This window comes from Solanum pennellii, chromosome 1 (genome assembly GCF_001406875.1).
Source record: "Solanum pennellii chromosome 1, SPENNV200".
Lineage (NCBI taxonomy): Eukaryota > Viridiplantae > Streptophyta > Magnoliopsida > Solanales > Solanaceae > Solanum > Solanum pennellii.
Window position 1 is genome coordinate 35,307,281 of NC_028637.1, and position 12,428 is coordinate 35,319,708.

Sequence of the window (12,428 nt, forward strand, 5' to 3'; positions counted from 1 at the left end):
TATATATATATATATTAAAGATCTATTAATAATGCGTAATGACTACATGTTTGATTTGGAATAGAGTTATTAACATTTTCTAGGTAAGAAATTGAAGAGTTTTCTTTGATTCTCCCCATAAATAACTTTTGCTTTTTAGCCCCATTTTTAAACTCAAAAGAAAAATTTCAAAAGTTCTAGCATAAATGTTTCCAACAAAATACTATTTCATGTTGAAAACTAATAGAGATTTAGAATAGTGAAAAAGAAAATAAAGAAGAAGATATGAATTACATTACCTTGATGGAGTGACACATCTTGTGTGAGAATAATGTAGATGAGAACATCGAACGTTGAGATCGAAAGATGGTACAAACCACCACAGAAGAGTAGAGTAACATTCAGTCGAGAGAAAAGAGGCAAAGAAGTGAGAAGAGAAGAAAGTGAGCTCAAGATGAAGCTAAAGTTAACATTTATAGATAGGTTTAATGAAAATGGGTGTGCCCTAATCAAATTAGAGATAGGTGGTTTTGATTGTTTTATTATGGGCTTGGGACAACTTTTTTTTGGATTTTGGTTAATTAATAAAATGGCTTATATGTCCCAAAAAAATTTCTTTTTAAAAAAATTTCTTCGAGGCAATATAGAAAGTATTGAAATATGGTAAAGAAATGTCAATAAGGCAATATTTTCAAAACAGTTAAAATATAAAATTGCCAAGATTTCTGTGAGCTCCTCATATAGAAATTACCTTCATCCCCCTTTTATAACTACTCACATTTGAACTGTGTAGGAATATAATCAATCATACTTTCATCTATTGTAGTTATTGATTGTATGGGACTTTTATTAATCCCCAAAGATGAGGTAACCCTTAAGATTTTTCTCCTCCAAAAATTTGAGAACAATTTGAAATCAAATTTGTTGATTCTCTAAATGAACTCTCACGCACAATGAGTAAGGATGATTTACTCTTTAGATATCAAAATCTTATACAAAATAATCAAGAAAATCTTAAAAATTGACGTCTCCCTAACAATTAAACTTCAATAGTAGAGGAATCTGGTAAACATTGAAATCCTTCTGATGTTCAAGTACTTATATCATGGGCTTAAATGTATCATGAGGATGATCTATCAATGTATGGTCTACTACTAATCAATTATGCGTCCGAACTTTTTTTGTAGCAAAAAAAAAGAAATTACGCTCATCAAATCATGGGGGCACAATATTATCATCTGCAAAAAGTGGTCCATATTCTCTTTCATCGTTAGGTAAAGGGAATATAAATAATTCTTACCTTAACTACACTTTCATCTTCAATATTGACGTATCTTAATTTCTATAGGCAAAATTATTTAAGTAAGAAAGTATATTGCAAAGAAAGAGGAGTGAGTATTTAGTGGAGATGGAGCAAATTTAAAAAAATTTATTAATTTGTATGACCAATGTCATTTCACATTAACATTTTAACGATAGAATATTGAAAAGTTCAAATAAATAAGATACGATGATCCCTCATAAATATGCGGACAATATATAGGATAACTTGAGAAACAAAAACTTTCAATTAATTGAGGAAAAAGAATGGTAGTGATAAAGAGAAAGAACTTATAGATTAGCAAAATGGAATATAGGGAAAATAATTAAAAGTTACTTTAAGTTACAATCTTGCTAAAAAGATCAAGAAAGAAATATTTTAGCCAACCTTAACGATAAATTTACCAATATATTAATAAATAAAGTGGCATTTCAAATTGCTAAAATAGAGTTCTTCACGACTCTTATTTCCCATAAATACTAATTTCATAGGTTTATCACTCGTCATCCCATAATTCATTATTTCAACACAAAGTTACGTAGGTAAAATGTCAAATTTCACCATGTTTAACTCTTACGAAAAGAGAGATTAAACCCTTAGAACCAAGTTATTCACGATTAGTAAAGGAAAATAATTTCATTGAATGATTGGGGAAATTCTACACACTCATTAATCATTGAGTTGTCCAGGGCATAACTTCAGTTTAATATCAAAAAACTGATTTGATTTTCCTAAAACTACAAAGTATAAATGGACATATACAATACAAGTAGGGAGTGTAGCAATTCTAATTCCTCCAAAAGAAATCCAAAAAAATCAAGAGATAAGTTAATCAATATTATATAGTCGTTAAAGTTTAAATAATAATGGTAATTTATTCAGATTTGTGACCGAAGTTCTGACGATCAATATAACTATTTATAAGGCAATTTATCATAATTTATGACCCAGTTATTTTACATCACTATAACTTGATTCTAATGAATTCTTTCTCAATGTTAAATTAAAAATCTTGATACCCCACAAGAATTTTGCTCCTGTTTATAAGATAATGATTATTTTTGTACTATTTTTCCTCATGAGATCAAAATTAAAATAGTAGCATTGAAAATTTTTATTTGTGAAAATCACTCAAAAAAGTCCATATGTTAACACACTTGTAACCCATTCATTATGGCAAAAATAAAATTTGGCTAACTTGGGTAGCTCACTCATCTAAGTTGAACTACTTAACAAATCAACTATAGTTTCAAAGCTTCATTCGAAGCCTATGAGTGTAAAATGGTTGTTGAGCTTGAACTGAAATGTTCAAGAAGGTTGAGTTAATAATTGGTTGAATCATTAACTCACCCAAAGCTTTCTTGTTTTGAGATGGATTGGGTCGAGGTGGGCTTAATGGTCAACTAGGATGAATTAATAAATGAATGTCTCTGAGTCACATGTATAGATCAATATGCTCATCCACATCTAATCCTGACTCTAACCCTAATCTTGAAATATGTATTATCCAAGGCACATTAGCGTAGGGAACTCGTCATGTTCATACCGAGGTTCGAAACTAATATCCTTCTTAGAAGAATAGATGGATTAAGTTGGGTGGTCATTATCCCATCCAAAGGTCAATTTTGTTAAGATGACTTGGGTCAAGTATCACGATCCAACCTACCTGATTGTGTAGGCAGCCACATCTAAGTTGGAGAACCCTCATACCCCAAAAGTAAAACATGCGGAAATTTTTGACAAACAAGAACAATTATAACTCTACGATTTTTATAAATAGGCCTTCAACACATTATTAATTTAAAACTTGTAAAGTATTTTAAATGACTCTCATGTACCTAGTCTAAAAAGGTACAAGATCTAAGAGTACAACTGGACAAAATAAATAAAAGACACAACTCAAGAAATGTGAAAAGAAGAATGTAAGTTGGAATTTTTTTGTCTGTGCCTAATGGAACCTCACCAGTTCTACATCCAGTCCATGTCAAAAGACATAGCAAGGGTAGTATCAGTACAAAAAACATATTGAAAGGCATCATCGGTCAATCCAACACCCACCACATAAGACAATAAACTACTCAGTGAGATCATGAAATAAACCACTCGCTTCTCCACATTCACTCTCTCTTGGAATAACCTCCAATATACATTTATCACCCTAATCAGTAACCCTCTTCCCACATTTTTTATCATAGCTTAACCATTCTAAAACGCGTAGAAAATATCCAGTACAACTACCCTAATTCAATTCTTCGCTAAGTGCAACTTATACCACTAATACAACAATTTATTTTACACGCGTATATCGAACACATGCCATATTGTCAAAAAGTATACAACAATGATTAAATCACATGGGTCCTCTCACGGAACCCAAACCCAAACTATTACTATGCTGGAACGTGGCAATTCGATCCAATATTTTATCGGAACGTGTCAATTTGATCCAAGTTAGTTATGCCTAAACATGGCAAACCGATTCAAGTTAGTTATGTTGAAACATGACAATCTGATCCCATTCACACCATAATCACAAACACAAGAACAACATCGACATCATCCATTTAAGTCATAAAATTCATCTATTTCATTTACAACAAGTATGATCAATATTACAATATTCATGCATATACAAGTATCATAGTGAAGCAAAAATATGTATACACCACACAAACATATAATCACAACCATCACCTATAAATCACTCCTCAATCCCTATCACATAAGTAATAATTGATCAGATTGCGCCCTAGTTAATAATAATTCCTGAACTTCATTACCTCCATTTTCGGATGTAACATACATTCATAGTTCTAGTTCTACTCTTGATCTCGTGTCCTCATTCTTGACCCCATTCTTTCCACGATAGGAATTCTATATTTTTCTAACAACACATCAATTCCTATTCACAAGGCATAGACTCACGTACTTTGAGTTTTCCAAAATTTATTTATGTAGTTTACTTGGTGCACAAAGTTCTGCCCACAACCTACCATTGATTTGCATATATCACGTAGTAAAAACATATTTATAACTATTCAATTACAAAAACCTAGCCTACCTAGAGTTTTGACTATGATTCAATTTTTTCGTGTTTGTGACAGTAGATTTGTCAAAGAATTCACAAGAGTTTGTCATTTCCACGCTAGAAATCTCCCTCTCCTCCATCTCCATGTTTAGAGCAACTTTTGGGGGGTTTCTAGGGTGATATACAACTTATTTATGTATTTTAGGAAGATGGAGAAAATAGGATCTCTCGTAATTTACATCATGCCTCGCTATTCCCGTTATGGCACCAACTTACCCCGCTCTGGAAGTGGCGCCCCAACGGTACATCCCCTGCCCTGGTGGGTCAGTTGTCCAAATTTTCCGGATTTTTATCTCTTCCTAATTAATGATGGTTTGGACCGTTACATCAAGATAGACTAAATAATGGGTACCTAAATTTATGATTTCACCATAACAATATAGTGTGTTTTTTCTTTTTGAAAATTTGCTATAGAAGCTTTTGACAACAAATCCATCAAAATTAAAACATGAAATAATGAAAGATAATAATATTAGTTTTGTTACTATCAAAATTGTGAAACAACAAAGAAGCTAAATAAAATGCTAGTCTTGAAACTATAACAAACTAAGAAATTTCCTTATTTTGCATCATTCAGCCCCATTGTTTTTGAGGCCCGTCCTCGTTGGAAGTTCTACATTTCATTCTAAGTTGAATTGATCCATTATTAGCGTCTTCATATGCTAGAACATCTTCCACTTAATTTGTTTCTCTAAAGCTGTTGTGGATGTTATTTATTGGATATTACATTTTATTTATTTATTCAAAGCTCCAATTTTATCATATTGCAAATTCTTCCTTATTTAGTTAAACTAATATAATAAGTTGATATTTTGACAAGAAAATTCTCATCATAGGTTACAGATATTTTGCGATTGATTTGTGTGTGTGTGTGTCTGGGGGGGAGGTTTGACTCCACAGCCTTATGTTTTAGCCTTTAGGTATGTAATGCAATCTGGTGATTAAGCTATCAGCTTGGGGTAACAACATATTAAAAATATTTTAATGTTGATGAAATTAAAATATAGTTCCAAAAGAAAGAAAACAAAACTACTCTCTGTTGATGATATAGGTAATTACCATGCAAATTTTCCCAGCGAATGAAATCGGCTTCACTGCATGCAGGAGGTCTTCGAACAAAATTATAGCCATTCCGCTTAAACTTCCTCCCAATCGGGTAAAGCTCGAAACCTGCTTTGGACAAAGGATCAAAAGAGGTAAATACTCAAAAAGATACCTCAGAATCTTTTACCACTCTTAATAAGGTTTACTTGATTACTAGAAAAGATGTTGCTTGAGAAGACCAAATTGACTACTTTTTGCCCTTCTAATTCCTGTCCTATCTATAAAAGTTAAAGCAATCTTCAGAAGACAAAAAAAAAATACAGTGCGACTCGCCGCACTTTCTTGTTGCTAGTTATCATAAATTACATTTAACAATAAAAAGGTGCAGTGCAGATAATGTTTAGTATAGAGGAAAACATTTTCATTAGGTAAACAACAACAATAACAATAAACCCAATGTGGTTCCACGAGTGGAGTATGGAGAGGATAGATTGTACAAAAAACATAGCTCTACCTAGTGGAGGTAGAGAGATTGTTTCTAATTAACCCTCTCAAGAATAATAATTCAAAGCAGTAAGGGAAAAAGAAAATATGAAAGTGAAGAAGCCATGGAAGATAGTATGGCAGGCATTACATAACATTCAGAAGTAAAGTAACAGTAACTACAACTAAATGGTTCGGTAACCAAAGTACTACGAACAACAAGTAGTAATAAAATTGAAGAACAAGAACTATGAGAATAATGTTAATACTATTGGTATGAAAGAGAAAGGAAATATGGTGCTCCAAACTACCAACCAGCCTATGCCACTGGAAAGTGAGACGATACTGTGCAACTACCAGCTAGACATCTACCCTAATTCGTGACATCCAAATTCCCCTATCTAATGTCATCTGCTCAGCAAGCTGAAGATGCGCCATTGTCCTGTCTAATTACTCCTCTACAATACTTCTTCAGTCTACCTCTACCTCTCCTTCAACCCACCATTGCCAATGTCTCACACCTGCTCCCTAAGTCATTTGTAAGTCTTCCCATCACTTTTCTGAACTATCTCAGTCTTACCTTCCTCATGTTGTCCACCATGGGAGTCACTCCCACTGATATATTTATTCCTAATCATATCTGTCTTGCTAGGCCCAGACATCCATCTCAGCATCCTCATTTCCACAACCTTCATCTTCTGAACATGAGAATTCTTAACTGGTCAACAGTCTGCCCCTTACAACACGGTCTAATCATCATTCCGTAGAACTTACGTTCAAGCTTTGGTAGCACCTTTTTAATTATCACACAAGTCTTCGTATACAAGCCTTCATTTCATCCATCGCGCACAAAAATGATGTGTGACATCATCATCAATTTCCCCATTTCATTGGATTATAGATCCAAGATACTTGAAACTTCTTCTAAGATAATTGAAACTTCTTTTATTGGGGATGACCTATGAATTCAGACTTAGTTATTCTCCAGGTAAACAAGTTTCTTAAAAATGAGGAAAATGATTCCCTTGATGAAAATACGGAAAACAAGGGACATTTACCCCCAGCTCCACTCCCATCCCCATAGTGTTTGAAACTTTGAATAAGTTATATACAAATGCTTTTGGGAAAATATTTTCTACTTACTCACCAAACATAAAAAAAGAAAAAAAAAAGAGAGAGAGAATCTAACTTATATACCAAGAAAGATTTTCCAAAAAATCATTCACTTTTTCCTTCATACCAAACACACCTAAAGTGCAATTTACAACAAATTCCTACATATCTACGCTAATTTCTGAATTGGTGGTTCATTTCACATTCATAAAAATTAAAACTTCAAAAAAAAATCTCATTTTTTCTACCTTGTAAGAATGAATAACTTTATACATCAACAACAACACAATAAAAACCCAAAAGAAAACACGTAAACAATCAAATAATCATCTTGAACACATACCCTTTTTCTTTAACCCATTCAAAACCAAATCTTGGAGGTTTCGCAATCATTGATGTACTTATTCGAAGTTCTTCTGAACTCAATTTCTTCCATTTGGTGCATCCCTATCACCTATTTCAATGAAAAATCACCACCCCAAACTTTCAATTCACAACATAAAGCTCATATAAAACCCATAAAAATTGAAACCTTATCATCAAAATTTTACCTTTCTATCTGAAGCATTATAAGATCGATTCTTTAACACTTTTATTGGCTCAACAGCTACAACAACAATAGAGCTGCTCTTTCGGACATTCAAGGGTGGCTCGACAATGTTAAAAGAAGACATGTGCCTTAGGGCCCCGAATTTGAGAGGCCTTATTTTTTAAAAATAATAGGTTATAAGTTATCATTTTTTAACAAATATTGAATGCTATTTGTAGAAAAAGAAAAGATTTCATGAAAAATGAAGGAATTTTAGAAGAAATTTGACATATTTGGAGTACTATATCGAATGAAAAATAATTTAAAATAAGAATAGTTATATTATCATACGAAAACTATAAGAAATAATTTATATAAAAGATAGTAAGAATTAAATTTAAGGCCCCGTTTAATTTTTGCTTTAGGCTACTAATACGCTTGAGCCGCTCCAGCAAACATTGCAAAGCCAGAAGATAAAAGGGCTATGAATATTGAGTTGGGTTCATAGATTGTTTCCTTGAATTGTGAAGCTCAGTAGCAAAATCTAAATCAATTGAAGTCTAATATAAATGTTGAACAAATCAGAAAAACAATCAATATACTTCATAGAGTGCTTCCCTTGAATGTGTTGATTTGTAGAAAAATATAAATTAATTGGACTCTAATATGAATATTAAATACACCAGACAAATACAAGCGAATAATTTATTGAGTGCCTCCCTTAAATACAAAATTTAGAATTAGTTAATTTTCAATACAATTATGGAATGCATCATCTGGAAAAAAAAAACAAAATTTTATGACATACACATAGTTCATTAGTTGGCACTATTTTTTCATTTTTACATATATAAGGTGGTGGCCTTGTTAGACACCTAAAAACACTATTGAATGCCTCAGTAATAACAACAACAACGACAAAAGTGAATTTTTTTATGATTAAAATAAAATTGTATTAATCATAATTAATAATATTATTATATTTTAGAATGTGTGTAATAATTTTTGCAAAATATATTCAAACTACAGCACATCTTTATTCTATTATGGTACTACGTCGCATTACCTCCTCTATTGCTACACAATATTGTTGACAACTTAGATGACAAAAGAGTTTCCTCCATGTACACTTATATATTATTATATGTCAACTTTATTTTACATACGCATCAGAGATGAAAATATATAATAAACAAGTGTGTGTGTGTGTGTATATATATATATATATACACACACACACACACACACAAAGATATACAAGTATGCATTTTATTATATGTTATGTGATATATGTGTTTGATATATGTTGTGTTTATAAATATATATTTTTGTATGTCATGCTTATGTAAATTATAAGTGACATACTTTAATATATAAGTGTATATGGCGAAAACTCTTCAGTCATCTAAGTTTCCAGCAAAATTGCCTAGAAGGAATGGACCAGGTGATGCAACATACTACCACAATAGAATAAGAATGTGATATAGTTTGAATATGCTTTGCAAAAAGTATTGACACATTTTAAAAATATAATAATATTATTAATTTTGATAAACAATTTTCCTTCTGTTTAGTCATAGAAAAGTTCACTTTTTTTGTTGTTGTTGTGTTTACTGTTGTTATTTGCAATTATTCAGGGTACATAATTTATTAATTCTACATCTTACATTGACTTGTATTATGTCAATCCCATTTTACTTGTTAAAATGAACAAGTAAAGATTTAACAGTAGAATTTATTAATTATACAACATGAACAATTTGTTGCTTTTTGTTTGTTAAGTTCATAACTCTATTGTTTCTTTCTAGATTTGCATGTTTTTCAGATTTCTTGTTGTTATTGAAATTCTCTTTCTGTTTCAACTTTTATACTTCAATTATACAGAACATATACGGTGAAAATCTAAAATGAAGAGCTATCAATGAATTATTTAAAATAATAATTCATGATCATACAAAGTAAGGCTTTTCCTCAAGATTAATGAATTTGAAGTTGAAAAATTACGAAGACATGATTGACCAATGCTAGAAAAGAAAAAAGAAAATACTTCATTCTATTTCATTAAATAAATTATAATAGGAAAATAAATTTATTTCTCTGCTATGAATGATAAATTCACAAATGTCTATATAATTTTTAATTCACAGTGTCTATAACATCTAGACTATGTCAAAATGAATTCAAATAGTTTCAAAAAAGTTAATGAAATTTCCTTTTGAACCATCAGATTCACCATCAATTTAATAAATATTGATCATTTGAAGACTTTGACCTAATCTTTTTATGAATTTAATCAGTTTTCTCTTCTATCTCATTTGAACAATCAAATCCACTTCAACATCTAAAGAGGATGTTAATTAAGGCAATGATAATATTTTTTAATCTAAGACCACTTTTAAAATTTTTATTTTTTTAGACATGGGAGACTCTACATCACCTCTTTATAAATTTGTGTAAATATATAATAAAAATGTATATTAATTATATTGTTACTGTCAATGTACGCAAATCATACTCCTTTAAGATCAAGAAATTTTAGTATTTGATTTCTCAACATTTGATAGGTCGCATAAATACATTAATATGAAAAAGAAGATTATTGAACATAATAAAAATTATGTCCTGTATTTTTATATAAGCAACGGATCATTGTGTTGCAAGCAAAGTGACACTTTACATTAGGTATGTGAACAATAATAACTCCTTCGCACTCCAAATCATATTGCAACACACAATACTAAGTAATCAAATATCAATCTAAGCAAAGATTAAGTGAAATGTCGAAGCAAGCAATATATTGATCATACTAGTATAAATTATTAACATTATTAGGCACTATATGGAAGTTATGATAAAAGAATATGTCAAAAAATATTCATATAAACAACAATTACATGTCAATTTCAAGCTAGTTAGGGTCAATTTTTTTTGTATTTTGGATCAGGGTGAGGAAGAATGAATGTGTAGGTAATGTGTATATGTTATTCTTCCAATTTTTCACCACTATCTTAACCTAATTAATTTATTTGAAAGATATAAAGAAATTCTGAGATTGGAGGTCACCTAAATTCACTTACTACCTACCAAGAATAATATTTTTCATGGAACATAATGAAAACACAATTCAAATATTGTGTTCACTAAAGCGAGGTTCCTTTTGCATAAAAAATATAAGTTTTTTTAAGCATGAAACAGAAATTGTTACCTGGTAATTAATAAATGAGTTGAGAACCAAGAAGTAGCAAGTACAATTTCTGGCATAGACCTAGATGATTTCTCTTGTTTATACCTTGAAGGATAGTGTTACCTAGTACCTGTGTTGGTGAGATGATGTGATTTTCGATGTAAGAATGATAAAGTGAACCACAATCAAGAAAAAAAGATGTATGATTTAGAAATATAAAGAAAAACTGCGAGATACTAATTAATCTGATTCTAAATGCAAGAACAATAAAGTGAACTACGATCAAGCAAGCGAGATATATGACTTAAAAATAGAAAGAAAGATGGAGAGATTTAGAAGAAAAAATGAATGATCTAGCAAATAAAAGATATTCAATATTTCTTAGAACAGAGTCTAAGGGTGAACAAAAATCAAACTTATACAAGGGAAGATTTACCCAAGAAATTAAAAAGATTCAATTGAACAAGTTTGATGGTTTTCCTGAATTTACAAAGCAGCCTAAACATCAAATGTTCATTCCAAAACTAACCCCTAAAATATATCCTAGTACAACTATTTATAATAGTAGATAAATTAACCCAAACTAGTTACAATAATGCTCTTACTTACATTTCCATTTTAGCCTATTATAAATACTTCACGCTTCATTCATTAGTCTTCTAAGGTAATCAAAATACTACAAATCTATTTGGTGGTCTTCATATCCATGATTATTAATTCATATCCCATTTGAGATTTATGGGTACCACTACATAAATATAATTTAATCTTGAATCACTACACATATAAATTAGAGATCTATTAATAAGTGATGACTACCTCTACAATTTGGAATAGAGTAATAAACATCTTTTAGGTAAGAAATTGAAGAGTTTCCTTTGATTCTCTCCATAAAGGACTTTTCTTTTTAGCCCTTTTTTTAAACTCAAAAGGAAATTCAAAATTCTAGAATAAATTTTTCCAACAAAAAAAACTCTTTCACTTGGAGAAACAATAGAGTTAATTAGAACAACGATGAAGAAAAAGAAGGAAGTAGATCTGAATTACATTACCTTGGTTGTGTGACACATCTTGTGTGAGAAGAAGGGAGAGGGACTGTTGAGATCGGGAGCCGGTACAACCCACAAGAGAAGGAGTTAAGAGTAACATCCTGTCGAGATTAAGGAGGCAACATTGTGAGAAGAAAGAAGTAAATATTTATAGATTGGTTTAATGAAAGTGGGCTTTGACCTAATAAACTTAGAAATAAGTTGTGCTGATTATATTATTTTGGGCTTGGGCCAGAACTTTATTTTCGTTTTTGGTTAATTAATAAAATGGCGCATCTTACCAAAAAAGTTTTTTGGGGGTAATATAGGAAGTACCGAAATTTGGTAAATAAATGTCAATAAGGTAATATTTTTCAAAACAGTTAAAGTATGTAATTGCCAAGATTTTTGTGGGTTCCTCATATAGAATGTACTTACCCTCTTTCACCTCTACTTACATTTAAATTGTGTAGGAATATAATCAATCAGAATTTAATTTATTGTGGATGTTGATTGTTTGGGACATGAAAATTTGTAGGAACAAAAATTCTTATAGCAATAACATCCATTGGCCACCATTAAATTCTATTGTAGAAAAACTAGAATGAATGTCGTGAAATTTGTGAAAAGTCATACCAATATATATATATATATATATA

At 30.8% G+C, this 12,428-nt stretch overlaps 1 long non-coding RNA gene across 24 annotated transcripts in view; it reads right to left on the reverse strand.

Annotated features, from left to right (window-relative positions):
- LOC114075596 overlaps nt 1-12,428 on the reverse strand; it is a 62,659-nt gene that overhangs the window by 46,742 nt on the left and 3,489 nt on the right. For 19 of the 24 annotated variants that reach the window (XR_003575963.1, XR_003575959.1, XR_003575964.1 and 16 more), the window contains 6 exons: nt 11,794-11,891; nt 10,763-10,871; nt 7,580-7,730; nt 7,372-7,482; nt 5,448-5,558; nt 279-296 (listed from right to left, as the gene is read on the reverse strand). This is a non-coding gene — a long non-coding RNA (uncharacterized LOC114075596). The remainder of the gene's footprint in view (nt 1-278; nt 297-5,447; nt 5,559-7,371; nt 7,483-7,579; nt 7,731-10,762; nt 10,872-11,793; nt 11,892-12,428) is intronic. The other 5 variants (XR_003575977.1, XR_003575967.1, XR_003575957.1 and 2 more) reach the window with 3 other exon arrangements.